Source organism: Cygnus olor, chromosome 4 (genome assembly GCF_009769625.2).
Source record: "Cygnus olor isolate bCygOlo1 chromosome 4, bCygOlo1.pri.v2, whole genome shotgun sequence".
NCBI classification, from domain to species: domain Eukaryota; kingdom Metazoa; phylum Chordata; class Aves; order Anseriformes; family Anatidae; genus Cygnus; species Cygnus olor.
The window spans coordinates 73,437,449-73,460,182 of record NC_049172.1 but is presented as its reverse complement, the minus strand read 5'-3'; the positions used below and the strand labels follow the sequence as shown (position 1 = coordinate 73,460,182).

Here is a 22,734-nt window from a genome sequence, read left to right as displayed (position 1 = left end):
TTGCACACTTCTGTTCAGTCTTCATCTGATTTGACCCACAGTACCAAAATACAGATACTTGAGTACCTGTAATTGAAAGTCAAGAACTGTATTATTTTGGTTGCTTTTGGTGGAGGAGAAATTTTCTTAAGGTTTCCTCCTCATAGGAATATAATTGCCATCAAGCTATGACTGAACTTTAATTTACTTCAGCATCTTGTGCTTTTTGGTGTCTGTCAGATAGTGCAAAATACTGTACAGTATGCAGCTATTTTATGCATGGCATCAAGGAAAGCTTCTTAGAAAACGTGGAGGGTTTATGTATATTCCCTAATCCTTATCTGTATTCACTATTTAAAACTCTTAAGTCTGAAGACTTAAATATTTGCTTTCTGTTTTTAAATGCACTTTAATCCACTTATGACTTTAGATGCCTAACTGCTGTGTTGGTCCTACATCCTACGTTTCAGTAGCAAATGGGGTCTGAGGAATATTTGCTCAGCTGCAGACTTAAGGAAAGATCCTTTCCCTGTGTCCCTAGCCTGAAGGAGGATGGTTTTCCAGGTAATCCCTTTGCTTGATCCACATTTCAGCACCCAAGCAGAGCAAAAGACAGAAACAACATACGCCTTCTCTCTTTCAGTTTTGGTGATTTTCTTCATGAATTGTTTTGCTCTCTGGCAAGCGTCAGAACTGATATTTCACCTAATTATGTTCAAACAAAGAGCAGGCTCCCTGCCAAGCCCAGTCCCTCATAATGCTTTAACAGATCTGACACAGGTGTTGATAGACTTTCTGATGTTTTCTGCCATCACTTTTCACAACAGCAGCAGAACAAGATGATTGCTTCAAACTTCCCAGTTTCGGCTTGCACAACTGTTCAACCAATTACCTACCCCAAAGTAATGTAATGGGTAAACTGATGTTATACAAAGATTTGTTTGGGAATGTTAATGTTTAAGTATATATGAATTAACTTAAAGGGCACATATGAGGTCAGAACCCAACCAAGTCACCTGAATAGTCTCCTATTTGCTTTGGACATAGCTCTGGCTACTGCACAAAGTCCCACATGGGCATAGTCTTACATTACTTGTAACACAGATATGCAGACACTTTGTATAAGAACAAAATATCACTTCAGAAGGGATGAATGCCTACTATTTGGTGAAAGATATATACTGGATTATTTAAACATAAATAGAACTACCTTGAGAATGTTCTGCTTTCTGCATCAGTAATCTCAGTGCCTGTCTAAACACAATCCACAGCTTAGTAATCAGAAAACTGCAGGGTACATTAGCATTCTATGATACTTCAGAGCTCCTTTTTTACATTCATATATATTATATTTCTGCATATATGTTTACACAATTTAAATTATGAAGGCATATTAGGAGAGAAAGAAAATTATCCTTAGCTTTACCAAATGAAACTGTGAGAAGAAGATATAGTAGGTAAGACATTCAATATTCTGAGTTTCTGTATGTCTGGTCATCCATTTTATGAAAGATTTGAAATCTAGCATATAAAGTATCTAAACATCTATACTACATTAAAAGTAGCACCCAGCAGTACTGCATAGTCAATTAGTACTTCATGAAAATGCCTATTGTCTAGCAATTTGTATTTGAAGCACAGCCTTGTGGTTTGAACAGTACTATAGTTTTAATTTTTGACCATGCTTCAAGTTCCGAGTATGATGATAGGCTCAACCCTATCTACTTAATGGGAATAATAATGTAAGTCTGTCTCAAAATGGGGCTTTAAAATGAAGTTATAGAATATACATATAATATCAACACATTTTAAACAATGTCTAACCAGTGTGTTAGCATACATTCAGCTTCCAAGTCATCTCAAAAACTTCCTGTCCTTTTAGAGAAGCTTAGAGTCTCAAGGATGCAAAGCCTCAAGACTGCAGTATTGTTACATATGGAATTCCAGGAAAGCAAACAGGTTTATCTAGACCCTAACTTTCCACAGTAAAAGAACTAGTATTTTTATATGATCATAACTAGTCCAAAAAATAAAAATAATACAGGGTTTTACTTCACACATTTATTGTTGCCACAGATTACATGCTTAATTTCTTTTCAAGAACTAGAAAATCTGAAGGCTTTTCTTCTAGGCCTTTTCTTATTTTCAGTCCTGAAGTAATCTTTTTATGGTTTGCACATTTTGTTATGTTGTGTCATACTTACAACTGCAATTAAAAATATAGCAACCAGTGCTAAATTTTATGCAATCCCAGAGACATTGACTAAACAAGCACTGAAGAGTTAGCACCCTCATAAACAAGATAGGCAGAGAATATTGGACCTAGCACTTTAATGAACAGAGAGAATAGTAAGAGGCAAATCAAAGCTCTGGCCATGGTAAACAGTAAAGGCATAACGTGCAAGAACAATGTTTATGCAAGGGAAATAACTAAGAAAAAGGAAACAACATGGAGTGAACAGGATCCCATGGGGTCTATAAGAAAGACAGGCATGGAGTGACCTTGATGCCAATGTACTGTAAGGCAGCGTAGACAGTCAATTGGTATGACAGACAGAAAATTCAGTCAAGGCTGTAGGTAGAATTCTGCAAAAGAATAAAATTTTGCCTGCTTTTAGCTACTTTTATGCTGATTTTCCTACCAGGTGCAAGCTCTTTTAAGTTCTCTTCAATTTTTTCCCCTGCTGACAATGCAGGAAGAAAAGATGCCATAGATGCTCTGCTGTCAATAACACATGTGTGCCAAGCAGTATAAGGGCCCAGAAGCAGATTTTACTCTATATTTCTCTCCTCCCACTGCAACAATATCTATTTTACTTTGTCCTGCTTCTTAGGCTCTCATCAGAATTTAATTCATCTGCTGGTATTATCACTCAAAACTTTGAGCTTTCCGTCAGCACTTTGAGAAAATATTGATGATCTCATCAGTTTTGAATGCTGTTTCTGCTTCAGTTGCTGAACACTACCAGGTTGTTTGCACAGACATTGCCCATCTGACCTAACTGTATGCTTTATGTGAGGTGTTAAATTTGGTAAAATTGCTCCTCATGTCTCAGTGTGTGGAGGGCTTTGGAAGAGTAATATGGAAGAAAGAGGGTGGTGTTTTTTGTTGTTGTTCATTTCTTTATGTGTTGATTTTGAACTAATAGGATAGCTTCCCTAAATTAAACTTGTTTCTTGAGATGACAGAGAAATAGAGAGTAGATGTATCCCTGCTTGTGAAGAGAAATTCCACACAGGAAAGTCTCCTGATCTCTTAATGCTGAAGCATCATGTGGGAGATGGTGGTGGTTTCTTCATCTTCTTCAGAAGAAATCAGAAAAGTGAAAACTGAACTTGCTGAGAAAGTTAAGAAAGATGTTTGTGAAGTTGATATGTGGGAGAGAACATGTGGTAGGGAATAGGAGTTTCCATTGTGAATATGGGCTTGCTGGGAGATGATGTGGTGACCAGTTTCTGCACCACAGTGGGGCATTGGATAGCAACTTGAAAGCTACTGGAAAGATCTGGAAAGAAAAAGAAAAGAAAATTAATCAGGGAAAAAATAGCTTTGTCTTTTTGTTATAACTGCATATTCAATCTCTCACCAGCATAATTTTGAAAAAAATTATACAAGTGTGGATTTTAGAAGGTAGGCTCCCGAGAACATGATTATTTGGCTATTGTTGTTGCTATAAATAACAAAATTGGAAGTTTGTGATAGTTAATCTCGTGCTGTTTCTGAGGGTTTCCTCCATGATTTGGACTCAGTGGGGCTGATTTGATGAATTAGTTTGCTGCCTGCCAAACGGCTGGAGTTGAGTGGCACTAGGATCCAGCTACCTGCAGAGCATTTTCTAGCTAGAAGGAGCCAGCACAGGATCTTGCTTTATGCAGGGGCTGCTGGATTTGTAACTTTGACTCTAGGCTGAAAGCCTGGCTCTGGCAGGGGTCTGTTAAAGTCCCTGAATGTCTTGGTGTAATCCTGACAGTTTTTATTTCATCTGCGATGTCAGGCAAGACAAAGTTCCTTAGCCACTAAAATTCCACCTCGAGAATCCAAGCTTTAGGCAAAAGCTCATACCCCAAAGCTTCTCTTTTAGCTTTGAGGCTCAGCTGGTACAAAATCCCATCCTAATTTAGAATAGTTGTAAACTAACTGAAGAGCAGATTGCTATGCTGTTACTGTAGCTAAATGCCTGTGAATGAAACTTCTGTCTGTATTGGACCCTAATTTATAGATTCTATATTATAGAGTTTTTTCCTCTTTTTAAAGCTCTTGTGTGTCTTTGGTCTTTTTCTCCTTCACGGTAGCTGAGCGTATGACCTCCACTTCAAATGTGATAGATTGCAATGACAGGTTGAGATTCTGGTGCTCGTATAGTTTGGAAGTAATTGCCACATTTCTTCACCTGGGATCCAAAAGTCTGGGGGGCGGATAGGAGAAGCACAGAAACCTTGTTTTTCTGTAAAACGTATGGTTTTAGCACTGGGTTCCTGTGCTGCAGGCTGAACAAGAAATTTACTTCAATATATAAAGCAAAGACAGAACAGGATAAAAATTGGCTTAGTGAGATGAGTGCATTATAAAACCCTCTTCAAATAAGGTAAATGCATTGTTTGCACCTAAATATGTAACCCACTTACTAATCAAGAAATACAGTTAATAAAAGTAGTATTGAAAAGGTTCAATAATATTGTTTCCTGACTCTTCCTGTCCTAAGGCTGTGTTTTCAGCTGTTAATAACTCTACAAGATTTATCCTTTCTTGGTGACTGCTCTGTGCTGAATATTTTAAGGTAGGATTTTGTGAAGAAAGGACATGTTCAGAAGTCTCAGCCTTTTTTTTTTTTTTTTTTTTTTCCCCTACAGAAAATAGGAAGTGTAGGGGTGCTACTTTAGAGCAGGGAAAAAACTCTCTGATAAAAGCAACTTAATAGGATTATAGCCTGAGGTGTAGGATCAGTAAATGAGGAACAGAATATTGGGAAACAGGAGAGCTGGCAAGAAAAGTAAAAGATCTGGAACTGAACAGGTTTAGGATTGGGGATGGACTACCTGGACTAAGAATGGATATCTGCTGAAGAGTTAAAGCTCTTGGAATCAAGAGTTGGTTGGAGAAAGAGAAGATGACCAGTCAAGGAAGATGAAAACAAAAATGAAAATGGGGAAAATGGGAATGGATGGTCTCATTACTGAATACAGAGTTAAGAAACATGATGGGTTGATACTAAAATTCAATAAAACAGAGATCATAGAAGAAAAACTCAAATCTGGGAATAAAAGTGTGTGTACCCAGGGGCCTCAAGGGCTTGGTTTCAGGTCTCATATGGGAAAAGAGTTCAATGATCAGTAAATATCTAAGAAATGCACTACTTCCTATTCTGCTCTTCTATTTATTCCTGTGAAGGATGATTACCCACTAGGGTTATCAGAAACTTTGTTAGTTTACTTAGCAGAGAACCGTGTGATGGAAATGAGTCACTAAGCCCACTCATGAACCATGTGGTTGTCAGTATATTTTCTTATACTGGGATTGGATGGATTTTTTGTTTACAGTTAGCTGGTCTGAAAAAAACACAACACACACACACATAAAGCTAGAAAAACATAAAAAGTATTTATCATTTTAAATTATATAGCTTGTGTTTGAATTATGTCTTAATTCAAGCACTAAACGTTGAGAAACTGTCAGAACAGAGGTTGCTTCTGCAACTTTCATTTAGTTTCTGTGCATAATATACCACCGTTAAGAGTAAGATACGGTGCACTTCCCTCTACACCTTCTTGGGATTATTATTTTGTTCACTGACTGCATAAAAATATCTTACCTGGAGATGTAAAATTAACCTAAATCTGTTGCTGGACAGATTTACGAAATGAAAAATAGGGCTGACTGTATTGTTTCGTGATTGAAAAAGGTTAGGAACTCCTTGGAGATGGGTTCTCCCCAAGACAATCTTAAGGACTCCTCATGTAAGTTTAGGAAAGTTTACTAGCTGCTGCCACCTCTGTGAGTGCTGGCTTAGCTGTGAGACCCTCAGTTCTTCAGTACTCAAGGAAAAACTGTGTGTCATCTGCAGAAATACTGAACTAAAGATGGTGAGAGCTGTTCTTTAAAGAGAAAAATGCAAATATGCCTAAAATGTTATATTGAGATGTTTTGAAGGGGAGATCCAAAAAGAGTGGTTTTAATCTTCCTCTACCTCAATTCCCTTGTAGCAAAATGAAGGCAATAGTATTTTTCATGCCAGAGAGATGTCTTGAAAATTAATTAGTTTATGGAGCATTTGGTTACTATAGTAATGAGCATCACTGAAGAACTCAGGAGGAAATTGAGCACTATGTACTCTGTGTAACAGTAACAAAAAACAGAATTAGCATGAGATCATGTAATTAGAAAGTATATTAAAATGCACACTGGAGTGCATTGGCTGACTTTTGTAGTTTTGATTGTGTAACCTTACTAACCTTCTGGTCTGTTATTTATTTATATAATGATCTGTTTGTTTGTTTGTTTATTGTATTATAAATGCTATAGTGGTGGTCTGGCCAGCTATTCCTGACTGTAAAATATTTCACTTATTATGTTGGTGCTTAAGGTACCTTCTATTAAGGCTTTGTGAGAATTCTTAGAGTGCCTATGCATAAATAGCAGACATTGATATACTGCTTTCTCTGACATACAATTTGTTATGTGTGTAGCATAAGTATTGGTCAAGTGAATCGATAAACACAGAATACATTAGCTCTTGTATGAAGAAAATGAATCTAGTAACTATTCAAGCCGTATTACTTGTGATTTCAGTCACTTTGACTGATTCCCTTTCTCTTTTGTTTGGCTGTATATTCCCATGACAACAGATGAACTTTGTCCAGAAGATGTGATAGGAAAGTGTTTAAGACCAAAATATACATTGTACCCCACTTTTCTTCGGTTTTCATAGCTTCATGTCAGTCAGTGCAAAAAATTATTCTCTGCTATTTTAACCACGATCTGCGAATGAACATAAGGAAAATAATAACACTTCCTAATCCCCCTTTGTGTTAAAATGAGGACATTAAAACTTGACTTTCTTGCACCTTGTACATTCACACATTGTTCTTGTTTGCTGCTTCTACCCATATATTCTGGATTTTCAGGTGTGGATTTTTACATCCTCACCTCCACTCTATCCCTTTAGGAAACAGATTAGAATTTTGCTTTCTGACCCTGAACTGAGTCCTTTCTCAGCTCTAATGGTTCCTACCTCTAAAAGAGTGTTTTGTCCTTTCTGTCTTGCATTAGACATATATTGGCTTTAGTAGGTCATATAAAGCGTATAAAGGGCATATAAAGTGGTATAGAAGAAAGATTTTTATTTATTTATTTATTTATTTATTTATTTATTTATTTTGTGTGTGTGGCTCATGGGGAACTGAGTGGCAAAGTGGCAATTGCTGGTATGAGAGGAATGACACTTTAATATGTAGGTGACACACTTGATTCCTGTGTGGGAATTTTAAATTTTTTATAGATCAAGAGTATCACTAGATTGCACTTGATGTTGTGACCTCTGTCATTACATCAGGGCAGTGTATTAAGAGGATACATTTTTGTCCCTTTTTAACTAACAGTGTCATGGTAACTAATAGGGTAATGGTTAGTGCAGGTAGATGGTCACTTAAAGGGAATCCCAATTGAGGCAGAAAATTGAAGGTGTTTGGGTTAATTTACAGTCTTTTTCTGGGCACTGAGGCACTCAAAATAGCAGTTGCAGAAACTCAAGGTCACATTTTCTTCATGCAGCTCTACACGCTTTAAGGACCAGAATAATAAATCTCTGTGATACTCTGAAAACTCTGGCTTTAGCTTCCACTCAGCAGCCATCCATCTAGGAGACATACAACTCACATCACCACAATATCTGAATGCCTTGCATCTTTAATGTATTGATCCACACAGAATTCCTGAGAGGCAGAAAAATGCTATTATCCCTATTTTAGAAATGCAGAACTGAGGCATAAGGAGAGATAAGGACTTAAACAAAGTCATAGAACAAGTCTGTTATAAGTTGTGATGTGATGCCCCAACCATCCTTCACCCATCTTAAATGAACTTACAACCTCTAGTATAGAAAAGGCTCTGCTGTACTTTTTAATATTCCCTATTCTTCATGAAGATTTTAGGTCAGAAAAAAAATGAGAATTTAACTTCTAAATCTTTACACCTTTTCCTAGTAGCTGTATAAAGATATACTTCTTTTCCCTGCTGCAAAAACAAATCTGAAAATCTTGCATATTCCTTTTCAGGCTTTTGATTTTTGCTTGTATATATTATTTCGGAGCTACTTCACAAATTAATTTTCACTGATACAGTTTAGCAGTTCACCATTTTCAAAGCAGACAGGATCTTGATAACATAGCATGCAATCAAAAGTTTTTTAATATTAATTTGGTAATCTGCGTTGAGACTGTATTCATTCAAAGCAGTATGTAAGAGTTTTTACGTTGTTCTTGTCTCCCCTTCATTATGCCCCATTATTTGGACACCTGCATAAATTACTGTCAAATTATTGTAGTCTTCGTGTTTAGATTAGCAGTCAGTCAACTGGGTTTATCTTAGAAGGCTTATGATGCAATTCTTCGTGTGACTTGAAGATTGTATGGACTTGCTACAAGTCTTGTTTTATAAGATGGGCCAACCACCCTGTAGAAGGGAGATCCTTCCTGTGGTGATTCTAGTCTGATAATGGTTGACAGTTAATTTGGGGATAAAATTTGATGAATTTTAGAAGAAACACTATTATTTAATAACTAATTTATCTAATAACTAATTAAAACTTGGATTTTTCTTGGGTTATTAGCTTTGCTCTGGATGGCTCAATGCATTTTTTCCAGTGAACTAGTTGAGGTGTTTTAGATTTGAACTGCTGTAAGTGAGAGCTAGATGTAATCTTTTGAAATGAAATATAGAATATACTCTAGACTGTGTAGCCCAGTTTTACTTTTAATGCATAAAAGTTTGTTATAGCTCCAGTGCTTCAATCCGCAGTTTCTAACAACAATCCAAGTTACCAGCTTTGCACCATTATCTTATCTATAAGCTGTTTATTTCTCTGCCTTTTATGTTATGCCTTTTTTTTTTTTTTTTTTGGTAGTCAGATCTGTTCTCAGATATTTGGTGGTAACATTTTTACTTTTGGGGTTACAGCTAATTCAGGCTTTCTTGGAGGAAAGAATACCCTAAACATTAGGTCCAGCTCTAGTTGTGATCATATATGCATACACTTTACAGAGATGAGAACAGAACTTTATTCTCATCAGCATTTTATGGTAGTCCATCTCTCATCTAGCCAATTCATTCATGTCTACACAACACTTAAAGCTTTTAGTTGTGATTTAAGCTGGCCAGCAGCTGAGAACCACATAGCCATTCTCTCACTTCCCCAGCAAGTCGGGGAGAATGGGGGAGAGAAACAGAAAAATGTAAAACTCATGGGTTGAGATAAGGATGAAAATTTCTGTTTAATAGGACAGAGAAGAAAGGGAAAAATATAATAATAAAAACAACAACTATATATATATGTATATATATATATATATATATATATATATAAAGAACGTATAAAGCAAGTGATGCACAATGCAATTGCTCACCACTCACCAACAGATGTCCATCCCAGCCCTGAACAGTGGTTGCCCCTCCCTGGCCAGCTCCCCCTAGTTTTATTGTTCAGCATGACGCCATATGGTATGGGACATCCATTTGGCCAGTTTGGGCCAGCTGTCCTGACTCTGTCTCCTCCCAGCTTCTCAGTTTCTTGTGCACCCCCAGCCTCCTCACTGGCAGGGCAGCATAAGCTGAAAAGTTCTTGGCTCTGTGTAAGCACTGCTCTGCAACAACTAAAACATCAGTATGTTATCAGCATTATTTTTTTCCTTAAATATAAAAGATGGCTTCATACCAGCCATTATGAAGAAAATTAACTCTTTTGAAACAAAATAGGTAACTGGCCTTGTTGCAGTTGAGATAGAGCTAAAGTGTTCAGGACAGTAATTTTCCATTTTTTATCAGTGTTCCTGTGGGCATTTGTACACTGTTCAGTGGAACTCTTCAAGGAATCTTGGGGGGAAAAAAAACAAACAAACCTTCAAGACCAGATGAAATCTGTTTTTTGGATGCCCTGAGTTCTGCTGTATGTCAATAAGATCTTTCAAGACCTGCACTGCTGTATCTGCATGACAGAATACTGCTTAGGGTTAAATTAGTTTGTGTGGTTTTGCATCGTCCAGGATTAAGATGCCTCAGGGATATCCCATGAGGGCCATCAGCCTCCTTGGCCAAGGATGACACTCATCATGTTGAGTCTAATGGGAGAGGCTCTCCAGATCCCCTTACAGACCCAGAGGAGTTACTGCCTATGGGACAAATTATGAGACAGTTTTTATAACTGATGTTCCTAATTAAGAATCTTTATCTTTGACATTGGTTGAGAATTTGGCCATTTTATATAATGGTTCTCTGTTCCTAAGTCCTCTGTAACAGGCACATCAACAGGGTTATTCATGTCAGCTCTTTCTCTCTCTCACCCTCTCTCTTATACCTGAATCATAGGTTACTAAGTCATAAACATATGGTTCTATAATAGGTTAGGTGGGAAGCAGTCAGGCTAAATAGCTTTATATTCTGATCCTTACTCAAAAAGCATTGCTATTCTGGAAAATACTTGGCGCTGGTTAACTTCAGCAGGACTGGCACCAGATAAAAAGCAAACAAATAATGTGCCTTATTGAGTTAGGACCATTATCTGGTTTTCCACTAATGCAATTCCACTGAGTTAAACTGATTTCTGACAAATGAAGGGAGAAGAAAATCAGTGTCAAGGTCCCACACTGCTCTCCACAGCTGGTAATTTATGGGGGAATGTGAGTACTGACATGAAATCTCCAGACACCATTAAGTTCTTTTGAAATCATGTTCTAAAAGTGAAATGGGACTTCCCATGAGTGACTGATGTGTGTAGTTTATGGAATTAAATCTGGTGATGGTGTTAAACTTTGTTCATGAGCAGAAGCTTTTGTTATTTGTTGATTGTCTTTTTAAGATGATTTTTGAAAATGACCTAAGAGCTTAAGCAGCAGTTGTTCCAAAAATAGAGTGAATACAACCTTTTGTTTTTGTGGGAAAGAGGCTAAACCTTTGAGTTCTTTCTATCCTACATCTGTGGGGAAAATGCTGTGAAAGGAGTCCCACAAGGCAAGAAAGAAACCACTAGGCAAGAGAACAGGTGTCTGTCAGCGTATAGAAGGGAGAGCTGGAAGAATTAAGGAGATTTTCTGAAATAAGCTTACACTTACTAAAGGGAAACGATTGGAAAGTAATTTTAGGCAAAGTTTGAACCAGCATATGTGCATATGTGGGTAGCCTGAAGATAATAAGACAGTGACATAATGAAGACTCACAAGTGAAAATATAGTTCCCTGAATATACATATAAAACCTTTGATTTAATTGATTCAGATAAAGAAAAGGTGTTTTGAAGAACAGGAATGGCTAAAGCCCAACGATTTCTCGTCAGTCTTGAAGTGGTTTCTTTTCACTTCCTTTCCCTTAATCAAGTTGAGGAGACTGAACATTTCATGCAATTGGATGGGTTCTGTCCTGGAATTGTTAAAAGGGTCAGCTAAATTTTTTTGAGATTAAAGCAAAGAGTGTAACATGAGGAGCAAAATAGGAGCTGAGATCTCAACTGCTATTCATGACACATCAATTTGAAAATAGCTAATGCCATCACACTGGTCATGATATAAATTACTTTAAAGATTTTTGAAAAAAATATCCTCTTCAACTGTAATACATCCTAAAAATAAAAACAAATTTTAGGTTTTAGGATTTAAGCATTTCTCAAATGTGCTAAAATTGTTTTATATGTTCTTGCCTTGCTGGGTGCTTTCAGCCCTTCTAAATCTGATATATTTCAACTGTATTAAAAAAAAAAAAAAATGCTTTCTTTTTTATTTATTTATTTTTTCTTACTTTGAGATAAAGGAAAAAGAGGGAGAAAATCACACCTATTTTAAAAAAGTTTGCTTAGCCTCTCCCCTTCTGAAATGTGAAAACTTTCTGAGCTCTGTAAGTAGCTAAAAGCAAAACAAGGAAGAAAATTTTACGAAAAATCATCAAATTCTTTCTTGCCTATTGAAAAGACTGATTTTCACAGTGAGGTTTCATTAGTACTTGAAAATCTTAAGTAGCTCTAAGATTCAGGCTAACCCAGGTTGTTAGAGTATTACGTTGAAGGCCAGTGATTCCTTCCTATTTAACATACTCTTCTTATTCTTCTTTTTTTGTCAGCTTACATAGCATGGATATACATGCTAGTATGTAGGTTGTAAACATGAGGTATTAGAACAGACTTTATTTTTGATAAGTCTGATGAGGATGGAAGGTACAAAATACAAAAATATGAATCTGCCACTGTATGTTCATTCAGGGATCATAACTTACCCTTTATTCATTTTTTTATGAATTAAATGTTTCACTAATGATCATTTAGAAAAAAATATAAATAAATTACTCTGAGAGAAGGGAGATTGTAATTATCATTTGTGGCACAGAAGGAGACCAATTGTAGATTTCACTGTGCTAAGTCCTGTGCAAAACCAAAGCAAAAAGATGTTACTTTTTCTGAACTTAAGAGTTAAGTGTAGGAGTCTATAAAATAAACTGTGTTACCAAGTGTTTGAACTCCACTAATTTTGAATGAGAAGACAGCAGTTTCAAGGTAGCTTTTGACAATCAGCCAAGAGCTCTCAAATTTTATTTTTGTTTTGCTTATGTCCTTCTTCAAGAAGCATTTAGAGTAAATTTGTTCTCTGGAGTCTGGTCATTTGTACTGTCTCTGTTACAATGGCTACAATGTGTCACCCTGAAGGTAGGTATTGATGGGAATATAATAAGTTTTTTAAAAGAACTGTCATAGACGTTAAAGAGGGAGAGCCTCGAGACAAATGAGATAAGGACAAAAAGTCACTGCAGAGACTTCATAGGAAAGGAAAAAGAATCCTAAAGTGTTCTGGATAGATTTGCCTTGCTGTAGAAACGGAGAGAAGTAGGTTAAGGATGAGTGTTTGAAGGTGCCTTTTTGCAGACACAGATGTAAGCAAATCAAACTCTATTAGAAGGAGATAGGGAGTGAAGTTACCCCTAACACAGGAAACTAGGAGGAAGCTTAGCTTAGCCCTTGGTGAAACACATACTCTCATCTCTGATTAAAAAACTCTTGGGTTCAGGTTGGAAAATGCTTTATTAAAGTAGTAATTTAAAGATCATTGCCATCAGGGAAAGCTCATTTTGTGCCCCTTGCTTTAGGGCAGCAAAATGGTTGTCTTACCAGTACACAGCCATTGAAGAATTTCTGACTCAGTATTCCTGAGGACCCGACATCTTTTGGTGCTTTCATTTTTGTTGTCTCTTTTATGAGCCTATTGCCCTATAGACAGGAGGCAGAAGAAATTGTGTGAATTTGCCAAAAGGATGGAAATTTGGCTAGGATGTTACAGCAGGTGTGATATATTGCTCATAACTGCAGTATGTAACACCCACTTTGTAGCCAGGAGAAAATGATTACTCAAGCAATCAACATGGACAGAGCTGTAAATAGCCCATTCTGTCTCTTAGTAAAAGGAAGGGGGATGATAAGAAAAATTGGTGGGTGTTATGCTGAGAAAGGCCTATGCAAGGAAAGATAGGAGAGAGGTAGGTTATATTATTCAACTGTTAAATCAAAGATCTAGGCAATTAAGCTTTAATAGTTTTGTTGTTCATTGAACTGCTTGTTGAAATGATGTTCCATGTTTATAGTTAAACTGTAAAATTCACTCCTGTAACCAAGGCTAGAGATGAAACGTTGTATCTCTTAATTTTGAGAAGATGCTTACAGCTTTATTGTCAAAAATAGAATCCTGTATGGTGAGGGGAAAGTCTATTTTCAGAGAAGTCTGAGTTCTTCTTTCCCTTATGTGTCCTTGCATATGGTCAAGTTATTTCTGCTAACTTACTGGATGTGTGCGTTCCTCTGTGGTTGACTCTTTGCACAGGTGCTTCTGTATGCAAAGAACATATATAATATCAAGTATTCTGATTAAAGTCAAATGTCAGATTGGAAAGCTATGTGTGTGACATTGACTTGAAGCAGGGTATGTGATTTCTGAAGTGATGGTTATTAGAGAGTTTTTTTTATCTCAGTGCTGCTCAGTTTGATAGCTCACACTGACACTGCCATGAGCACTTCAATTCTCTGTAATTAGTGTTTTCTGCCTTCGAAGAACACAAAGGGGTATGTGCTGACTGTGTTCCTCTAGCTCTTGTTGACCCAGTGCAGGTGGAAAATATGTAACTTAAATGTATTCTATGAAAGCAAGTGCTTACAAAGTCCTGAAGGTGTTGCTCCCATCAAGACACCACTTACACCATGTGTTTTCGATGTGCACTTTGGCCCTAAAATCCAAATGGAGACTAGTAGCTGAATTTCCTAATTTGAACATTCAGAGTTAAACCTCCCCTAAAGTAAAGGCAAAGGGGACATCCCAATGACCAAGGAATAGTTTAGAAAAGTGTGGGCTTGAATTTGTATCAAGAGTCATGTCGGATCTGGAGAAGGGAGTTGGTGGGATGGATGAGAAAGATGCAGCATTAATATATCACTGTACTGCTTATGATAGAGCCCCATTTCAAAGGCAGTAAGGAAAGCAATATATCATGAGCTGACTCTTGATTTTTTTCTGTGTCTCTTGTGTTATATTGCCTGACCCCCAAAACTGCTGATGTATGCTCTCCTGTGATGCTGTTTTCTTCCCCAGTTGCCCTGCTCTCCACTGGCAGTTTAAAAGTTGAGGAACAGTTCAGCTTTAATCAGAGTTTGAAATTTAAGCACAGAGAGTTTTAGAGGCCTGTGTTAACAGTACTATGGTTTATTCACATTAAGTTTTTTTTTCTGAAGGTCGTTGGGGTACTGATGGCGACAAAGAAAAAAGTCATAAAAGCTGATTTGAATAGACTTGCATTTCAGTCTTAATACTGCAGGTTACAGTTTCCTACTCATCAAGTAAAGCTAAATATAACAATAAATATCGCTATTATTATCTAATTATTAATATATATATATATATATATATATATCCAATGGATTCAAATCCAAAAATGTAATCTTCGAGGGGGGCATTTAAATAAAGAGAATGTAATCATTGTAGTGACACCAAAAGGTAAAAAGAAAAATAATACCAGAAATTAATGGGTAATTTCTAGCAGCAGGACCTGAAATGTTAATGAATATGCCCTTGTATACTAGCCCTTGGAATTTTTGCCATCACCAAATTAAAGGTAGAGAAAGTGAGAGACAGAGACACAGGTCCTGTAACTTTATGCATCTAATATAACCCGGTCATCTAGCTTCTGTCTCTATAGTTCCTGGAGACAGAGCAGTGCTTGCAGTGAGCAATTCAATTTCTTTTAGTTGGCTTTCTGAAGACATTGACAGCTTGACTATAAGTTAGGTTTCGATGAATCTTACTTTAAGTGGTGCTTTCAAGGACATGTAAATCTCCTATGGCCATCTGGGGAATTGAACGCAAATCTTTCTTATGCAACTCAGGAAAGCATATCATTTTTGATAACACTACCACAGATATTAAAAATGACTAGCACCAACTTCTGAGAGCCACTGAGAGCTTTGATGGAAATGAGGTGGAGAGAAACAAAGTGTATGAGTGTCTTTACAGTTTATGGAGGCTCACAAATGCTAGCAGTTGAGTATGGATACTGAAGCTATGTCCACATGGTGAATCAATTTTCCAAAATTGGAAGTAAAAAAAAAAAAAAAAAAGTAATTTTTTTCATCTCAGTGGGGGAGAAGAGTTCCACCTCTGCATTAAAGAAACATATTTAATCTGCTTTATTTTTATTCCAGGGACCAAAACAAAAATCTATTATTTAATTTCTTTAGTTCAGTTCCATCAATTTAAAATATATATATTTTTAAAAATGGCTACTCTTCTAAAATCATGGGCCTGTTTGATCAGAATTAATATTCCTTAGCTTCTACAATCCTGTTAGTGACAGCCTTGTCTCTGGTTTATTGTGGGACTCAAAATGCTGCAAACACTAAACTAAACTACTCATAATCAGTAGCTGTTATTTGACATAGTCATATCTCTGCTTGAAACCTTTACTCTGTATAGTAATTAATCAAAGCTTTCAAAAGTCTAAGTAATTAAGAGCAAGACAGTTCTAATGGAAGAATTGTAAGCTGTCTGTAATACATCTAAATAAGGCAAGCCGTTAGTGTAATTATTTCCTTGGCACAACATAGAGCATCTGACCCTTTCCTTCTCCACCTTGTCTCTAAATTTCGTGTGTGTCCACTTTTTAAATGTTTAGAGAGAAAACGAAATACCGAAGTGCTGAATTGCTGGAGGAAATGACTTTGCTGTAAAGATGAAATCTGAAAACTAACCACCTTGCCACTTGTGAGTGTAGAAAATAAAACCTGCTATTTGCGAACCTCTCAGGATAAGAAGTACTTCAGCAGGAATGCCTTTAGCAGACTGCAGTGTTTCTTAAGAAGAGAGGAGAAATCTGTTCTGTTCTGATCATTTGTTTTTGTGCTGCAGTAGTGTATTCAGCTCAGTGGTCGATCATGCATTAATAAACTTAATGCAAGTGAACTTTTGTGAAGTGTTCTTAAAAGCATGCAAATCCTGTCTGAGGATCAGCAACATGTAGCTGACATAGCTTCCTCTACCTGAAAGCACATCAGTCATTAACCACTTGGTTATCTCTCTTGCTGAATTTGGGGATTGAAGTGAGGAAAAATGAGATATGGAAAAAGAAACCTAATTGAGTAAAAGCTCGTAATTAACCTTCATTGAATTTGGCAGGAAAGCTAGTTAATATGTATGCTTCAAGATGTTTCAATTTCAGTTCTTGATGGTATTTTTGTAATTGGTTTAAATTTCCTTAAGCGTGCTTTAGGTGATCAGCTATACCTTTGATCACTGTCACCTCCGATAAATACCCAGATCCGATTGGGTCTACTTTACCACAGCACAGCACCTATGCACCTGATGACAAGCTCTGTGTTTAAAGGCATGATCCAAAGTTATTAGTCACAGGTAGGATGTGTGATTTTTGTAGGATTCCCCCTATGGTCCTTGACAGTCAGATTAGGTGAGTGCTACAGGGATGCTGTCCAATTTACAGCACTGCACATATTCCATGGCAGGGGGCTCTAGTCAAAGCCAGGTTAGGTAGAGCTGATTCAGCCCAGGGAAATGATGGTGGACTGGGTGGTATTTTATGCCAATCTGAAACATTATTTTTTATATTTCTTTAAATCTGAGCTCTCACAGCAAAGTTAAGCAAAAGAGATCATTCTGAATTGTTCTCAAGTCCAAATGGATTTGGAATCACTTTAAATCAGATCTGTATCTCTTCTGTACTGGAGTTAATTCAATAATCTTCCCATAAGACCATCATAAACTGATTATTTTTTTTTTGGATGCTTTAGTCCTGCTTCTGATTTTGATCTTTTCAACTTGCATAGCTGCACATACTGAAAAGCTGTTCAGTTATATCTTATGTTTCACTATCTTATCAATGCACTCATGCACACAGATGGAAATAATAAAAAACAATCTGAAGTACAAAGTTATATTCTATGCTATAATGGGATCATAGAGATAGGTTTTCAAAGAACAGTACTGGACTATATTTTTAATGCCTTTGGCATTTATTTCCATTATGCTGTATGGTGCAATTCTGATTCAAAACTTCATCAGACATATTCAGGCTTCAAGATATTGCTGTGAAATGTTGGTCTCACTCTGAAATCCAAATGAATCCCACAGTTTTATACTTGTTCTGTATTGGCAATAATAATTAGTAGTAAATATTAATGTGAATGCAGAAGTGTGGGAAACCACTAGATACAATATCAGTGACAGCTTTATGCTCTCTAAAGTTCCAGAACGTGACAATTGTCAGCTGTATATACAGAAATAATTGCAGAGAGATCAGCCTTGATGTGGGTAAGACTTGTATGTTTTTTGGTAGATGAAGATAAATTGCTACCATTTATGTAGCAGTTTTAAAATAAATCTCTTAAGGAGCACGTGACCAACCTGAAACAGGAATAGGATACATTACATCATGCTGTAGTTCAATATTTAATTACTGAATGTTGGAATAACCATGCTGTTTTTTTTTTTTTTTTTTTTTTCCCAATTTTCTTTAAAAATAAACCCAGTAATTATTTATTCATTTAAAATTAAGTGGTTTGGATGCAGAATTTGTTGCCTGGGATTTACTGACGGGTGACATGTAGGACCAGTTATACAATTCTTTTCCCAAACACTACTTGTTCTCCTTTTCCCCACTCTACACTCTCCCCAGCCCCCAAAGCAACCCATGACAGTCTCCATATGCGTGTTGCATGACCCAAAAGATATTAAGAAGCAAAGTTGCTGCTTTTTTAACGATGAAAGTAAAAAAAAAAAAAAAAAAAAAAAAGTCCTAGGCTCTTGGGAAATAAATAAGCAGTGAATGTGGAAGCACACGAAAAATGTGATATTATGGAATCTGTTCTCTTTCTAGCTAACCACTAGAAATAAAGCTTTGATAATAACTATGAATTCCACTTTCTCGGTACAAAGAGACTATTCTAATACCATTGCGGTTATCGGAGAAAAAATTAAAAACTTAAATTTAAAAAGCCAGACCAGAGACCAGTTCTTTTATTCATTAGTACAAGCTCATTAGGTACAGTTCACATTCTCTCTGTTTTCTCTACTTTTCCAGACAATCAGCAGTGACACTCCAATGTTTGAAAGAGAGTATACCTACATGATTAATACTACTGCTGTGCAAACTCTTCACACAACCACACTAGTGATAATTCCTGGTGTCTACCTGCAGTCGCTAAAATATTTTTACTTTTCCCAAGGTAGCTGCAATGGAAGCAGAGGGATTTGCAAACAGCAGTGTGTGAGATGAGGAGGCTGTGCTGACAGCTACGGGTGAGGTTCTGCTCTTTCTGTGTGATCCGAAGGTGCTTATCTGTCAGGGTGGCCATGGATACTGTCAACTGCAAGGTGTGAAACTTCTACAGTCTATAGCTGCAGAGGTAAGTAGATCACAGCATGAAATAATGAGCAATGTGTTGCAAAAGAGGTTTGAAAGTGATCCTGGGAGAAAACTAGGGGGTTCAGAGTAGTACAGGTATATTCTCCAGTAGAGTTCAGTTAGAGAGGGAGCTAGCAGAGAGTTCAGCTAGTGGAGTTCAGCTCTTTAAGAGGGAGAGGTGATTTAAATGGGGAGCAATAATTATTATGGACCCTCTTCTCCATGTAAATTACATAGTCTGCAAGCACAAAGTGTTTGAGGTTATCAGTGAGCACACAGTCAAGATTTCATTTCCATGCAATCTAATTCTGTGTTCCCTAGCTGGAAGACTATTACTTCCAACAATATTGGAATAACTTTGGTAATCTTAATTCCACATTAATGAAGAAGTTTTGTTTGTGTTTTTCACAAGTTGTTGTTTTTCTTAATGGAGAGAGAGGGTGTCTGCTATGCAAGATAAGGGTCAGTTAAACAGCAGTCATTGCCTGGCTACATGGCTGCTAAAGTTAAAGAATATCTCATCTCATACAACACTTGTTAGAAGCAGATCATTTTCCTTTGTAAAGGTGGAGAAGGGAAGGAGTGGGAGGGTGGGAAAGAGGTAAAGTACTTGTCCAAGGCCACTCTGCAGAGCTAAAAAATAAAACTTGAGGCTTTTGAGTCCCAACTCAACAGGCTATTTACTGGCAAAACAGCTATTTTGTGATTGCAGAGTATTATCTTCTTTACCTCTACTGGTCTTATCCAATTACTTATGGCACAGTGTAATCAAAATTTCCACTTTGAAATGCTTGCAGCCTTATTTGACTGCTGGAAGAGACTGAACTTTCAGGAATAGGATAGAGTTCAGTTTGCCTAAATTTAGCCACATATATAGCCAGAAAAATAAATGGAGAAAGTATTATGTCATGGGTACAATAATAATAAGTGCATGAAAGAAGGCATAGTCCCTTTGATATACACACTGGGCTGAGTATCTCCCCAGCAACAACCACTCTTGCAATACTCCTGAGTGCTTTCCCTGTCCTTTTTTTTTTTTTCTCTCCAGTATTTAAATTGCATTGTAGGTTTTAAAATAAAACATTGGTAGCAAATAATTCTCAGAATGTCTGTAAGTCCAAAGCCTACCTTTGGCAGTGTGTCTGACAGATATAATGATTTGAATTTTAAGATTTAATGATTAAAAGCATGCTCCCTTGACACATAGGTCACTGTTCTGGTTAGTCATCTTGATATCTTGACGTGCAATCTGCACTATGCTACCTATATACCAGTCCCTCTTTTTTTTTTTTTTTTAAGAATCTTGTTTCAATATTATTTCTTCATAGAAGCACTGGACATCGTATGCCAGATGAATACTGAGCCACCATAATTCGGAGCATGACCAGTGTCATTATTATATCCTGAAGTGTGAAGGGGAGAAGAAAAAGTAGATCCTCTGTGTAAACTTAATGAAATAGCTTTTGGTTAGGGGCATGCTAGGATGACGTGTAGGAACTAGCTTTTTCCAAATCAAGTTGTCAAGGATGAGCAAGCGGGGACTACATGGTGCTGTCGCTTAACCTGATATAACATGACTGCAGTACTGACAAATTCACTGTTGTATGGACTTTCTCTTGGTTTTGGCTGCTTAGTTTTCACTGTACAGCCTACTCATTTGTACAAAGGCATTTTGCTTCAGGCATAAATCTGAAGCTTTGTGACTCTGTTCAGATCTTGTAGTAACACTGGTTGTTCTTTAAAAGATCATCTGGATTATTTAGGATCATTTGAGGAAAAAGTTCTGTCACTTCCAGAAGACATGGCTCACAGGAAATCAATTCAGGCAGTCATTTAGATCTTCGCATATTTACGGAAGACAACTAAACTGAGATGCTCCTAAACTTTCTGTGGCAGAACTGTTGCTTCTCTCAGTGCTGTTTGCTAGGTGTCAGATATCAGATATTTTTTTAACGTTTGTTCGCAGACCATGAGAGAGGTTTTACATTGTTTCTTGATGCTGTGATGTGGTTAGTTGATTCCTGAGATATAAAATGTTATGCATTAGTTTGTTCTCTTTTAGTAAATGTTGGTGTATCAATTCATGTGATAACATAGCTGAATGTAAATCACTAATCCTTTGTTGATCATCTAGTTCAAATAATCTGAACTTCATCTCTTTTTGTCATGAGGGTTAGAGTCCTGGAATTTTAAATACTAAGTGGTATAGTTTAAAAAATTGAGCACATCAGCTGCCACTAAAATAACCTGACTTCGTATGTTAAAGCTTGGAAAAAAAAAAAAAAAAGGCAAGGAGTAAGACTAATATTTAAGAAATTGAGTAAGGTAATCAATATCCCTCTTGAATTCTTTGAAATTTTAAATAAAGAAAACTTAAGAGTTTGGGTGTCATTTTCTCCTCCATCTCAACACACACAGTTGGAGCATTTTAAAATTGTTTTAATCTGTTGTAACAGCAAAGAAAAAAGTCTCTTGTGTTCAGTCAGTCTTTGAGCCTACAGTCCTTTCTCACTGCAACACAGCTTACAGCTTGCACTCAAATAATTTTTTTTTTTCTCCTCCCTTCTCCTTTTTCTTGCTCCAAAGTGTGAATTGTTTCCTGCCACTCTATATAATTTTTCTCCCTTAATGATATGGAAGGAGGTAACTACTCACAGTACTGACAGAGGTAAGAGTACCAGAACAAGTAATGCTTCAGACACAGGATGATATACTGCTACTGGGAGTAAACTCAACAAAGATTCATATCCCAAAACACTAGTTAGTCTATCAGCACTTCTGCCATTATCTCTTAGACCACAAATCTGAGAGAAAGTTTCAAGGTCAGTTGTAACTATATTGAAAATCTGCAGATCTAAGAAAAGTCCAGTGAATTAGCAACCGCTTCTTTCTTGAATTGTATTTCTAAAGTGAGGACTTGGATGCCTCTGTTTGACTGGATGGGTGTAATAGGATAAGGGTAAATATAAAAGCCTGTACACATAAAAGATATGCTTGGGGAGGGGAAGAAGTAGCATTTGACAGAAGCATTGGGTATTTTAGCCCACAGAAAGTATGAGGTCAGAAAGAGTTTTATGATAAGGTTTAGGTAATTACCTGTGTAAATAAACTTCCGCTAATAACATCGATGGCAGTATGCTAACTTGTCCATCATAACAACGAGGTGAATTGGATGTTTTAAAACTGTCTTTAATTGTTTCAATGACTCTTTAAAAACAAAAATAACAAAAGCCTAAAGTGCAAGTTAAAGTTGCAACTTGTGAGCCACTGACCTCTAAAGGATATTTAGGGTTTTTTGGTTCCTATAAGAATTAATCTGATTTTTTAACTGGAAAAACTGTGTGTTCTACAGTGTTCACTTTTAGTACGTTAATACATTTTTTCACTGACTGATGTGAAAAAAATGTCATTCTAATCCTCAGTGGAAGTCTTTTCCAGCCTTCAGTTTATGACATTGGGCATAAGTATATGCTGCCAAAACAGAGGAAGGACAGATAGCATAGTAGAGTTGAACTTAAAAACAAAAAGCTAAGGAAGAGCTCATATGCATTATTAGGAGGGAAAAAATTAAAAAAAGTGGAAGCTAGTCTTGATTATTCAGGACTGATCATAAGA

General features: G+C 36.7%; 1 long non-coding RNA gene across 1 annotated transcript; it reads left to right on the top strand.

Moving 5' to 3' along the window:
* Positions 1-13,650: 13,650 nt before the first annotated feature.
* On the top strand, positions 13,651-21,402 carry LOC121069198. Its single transcript, XR_005819330.1, has 3 exons — positions 13,651-13,698; positions 18,796-19,120; positions 20,448-21,402. It is a non-coding gene; the product is annotated as an uncharacterized LOC121069198 (long non-coding RNA).
* Positions 21,403-22,734: the final 1,332 nt, after the last annotated feature.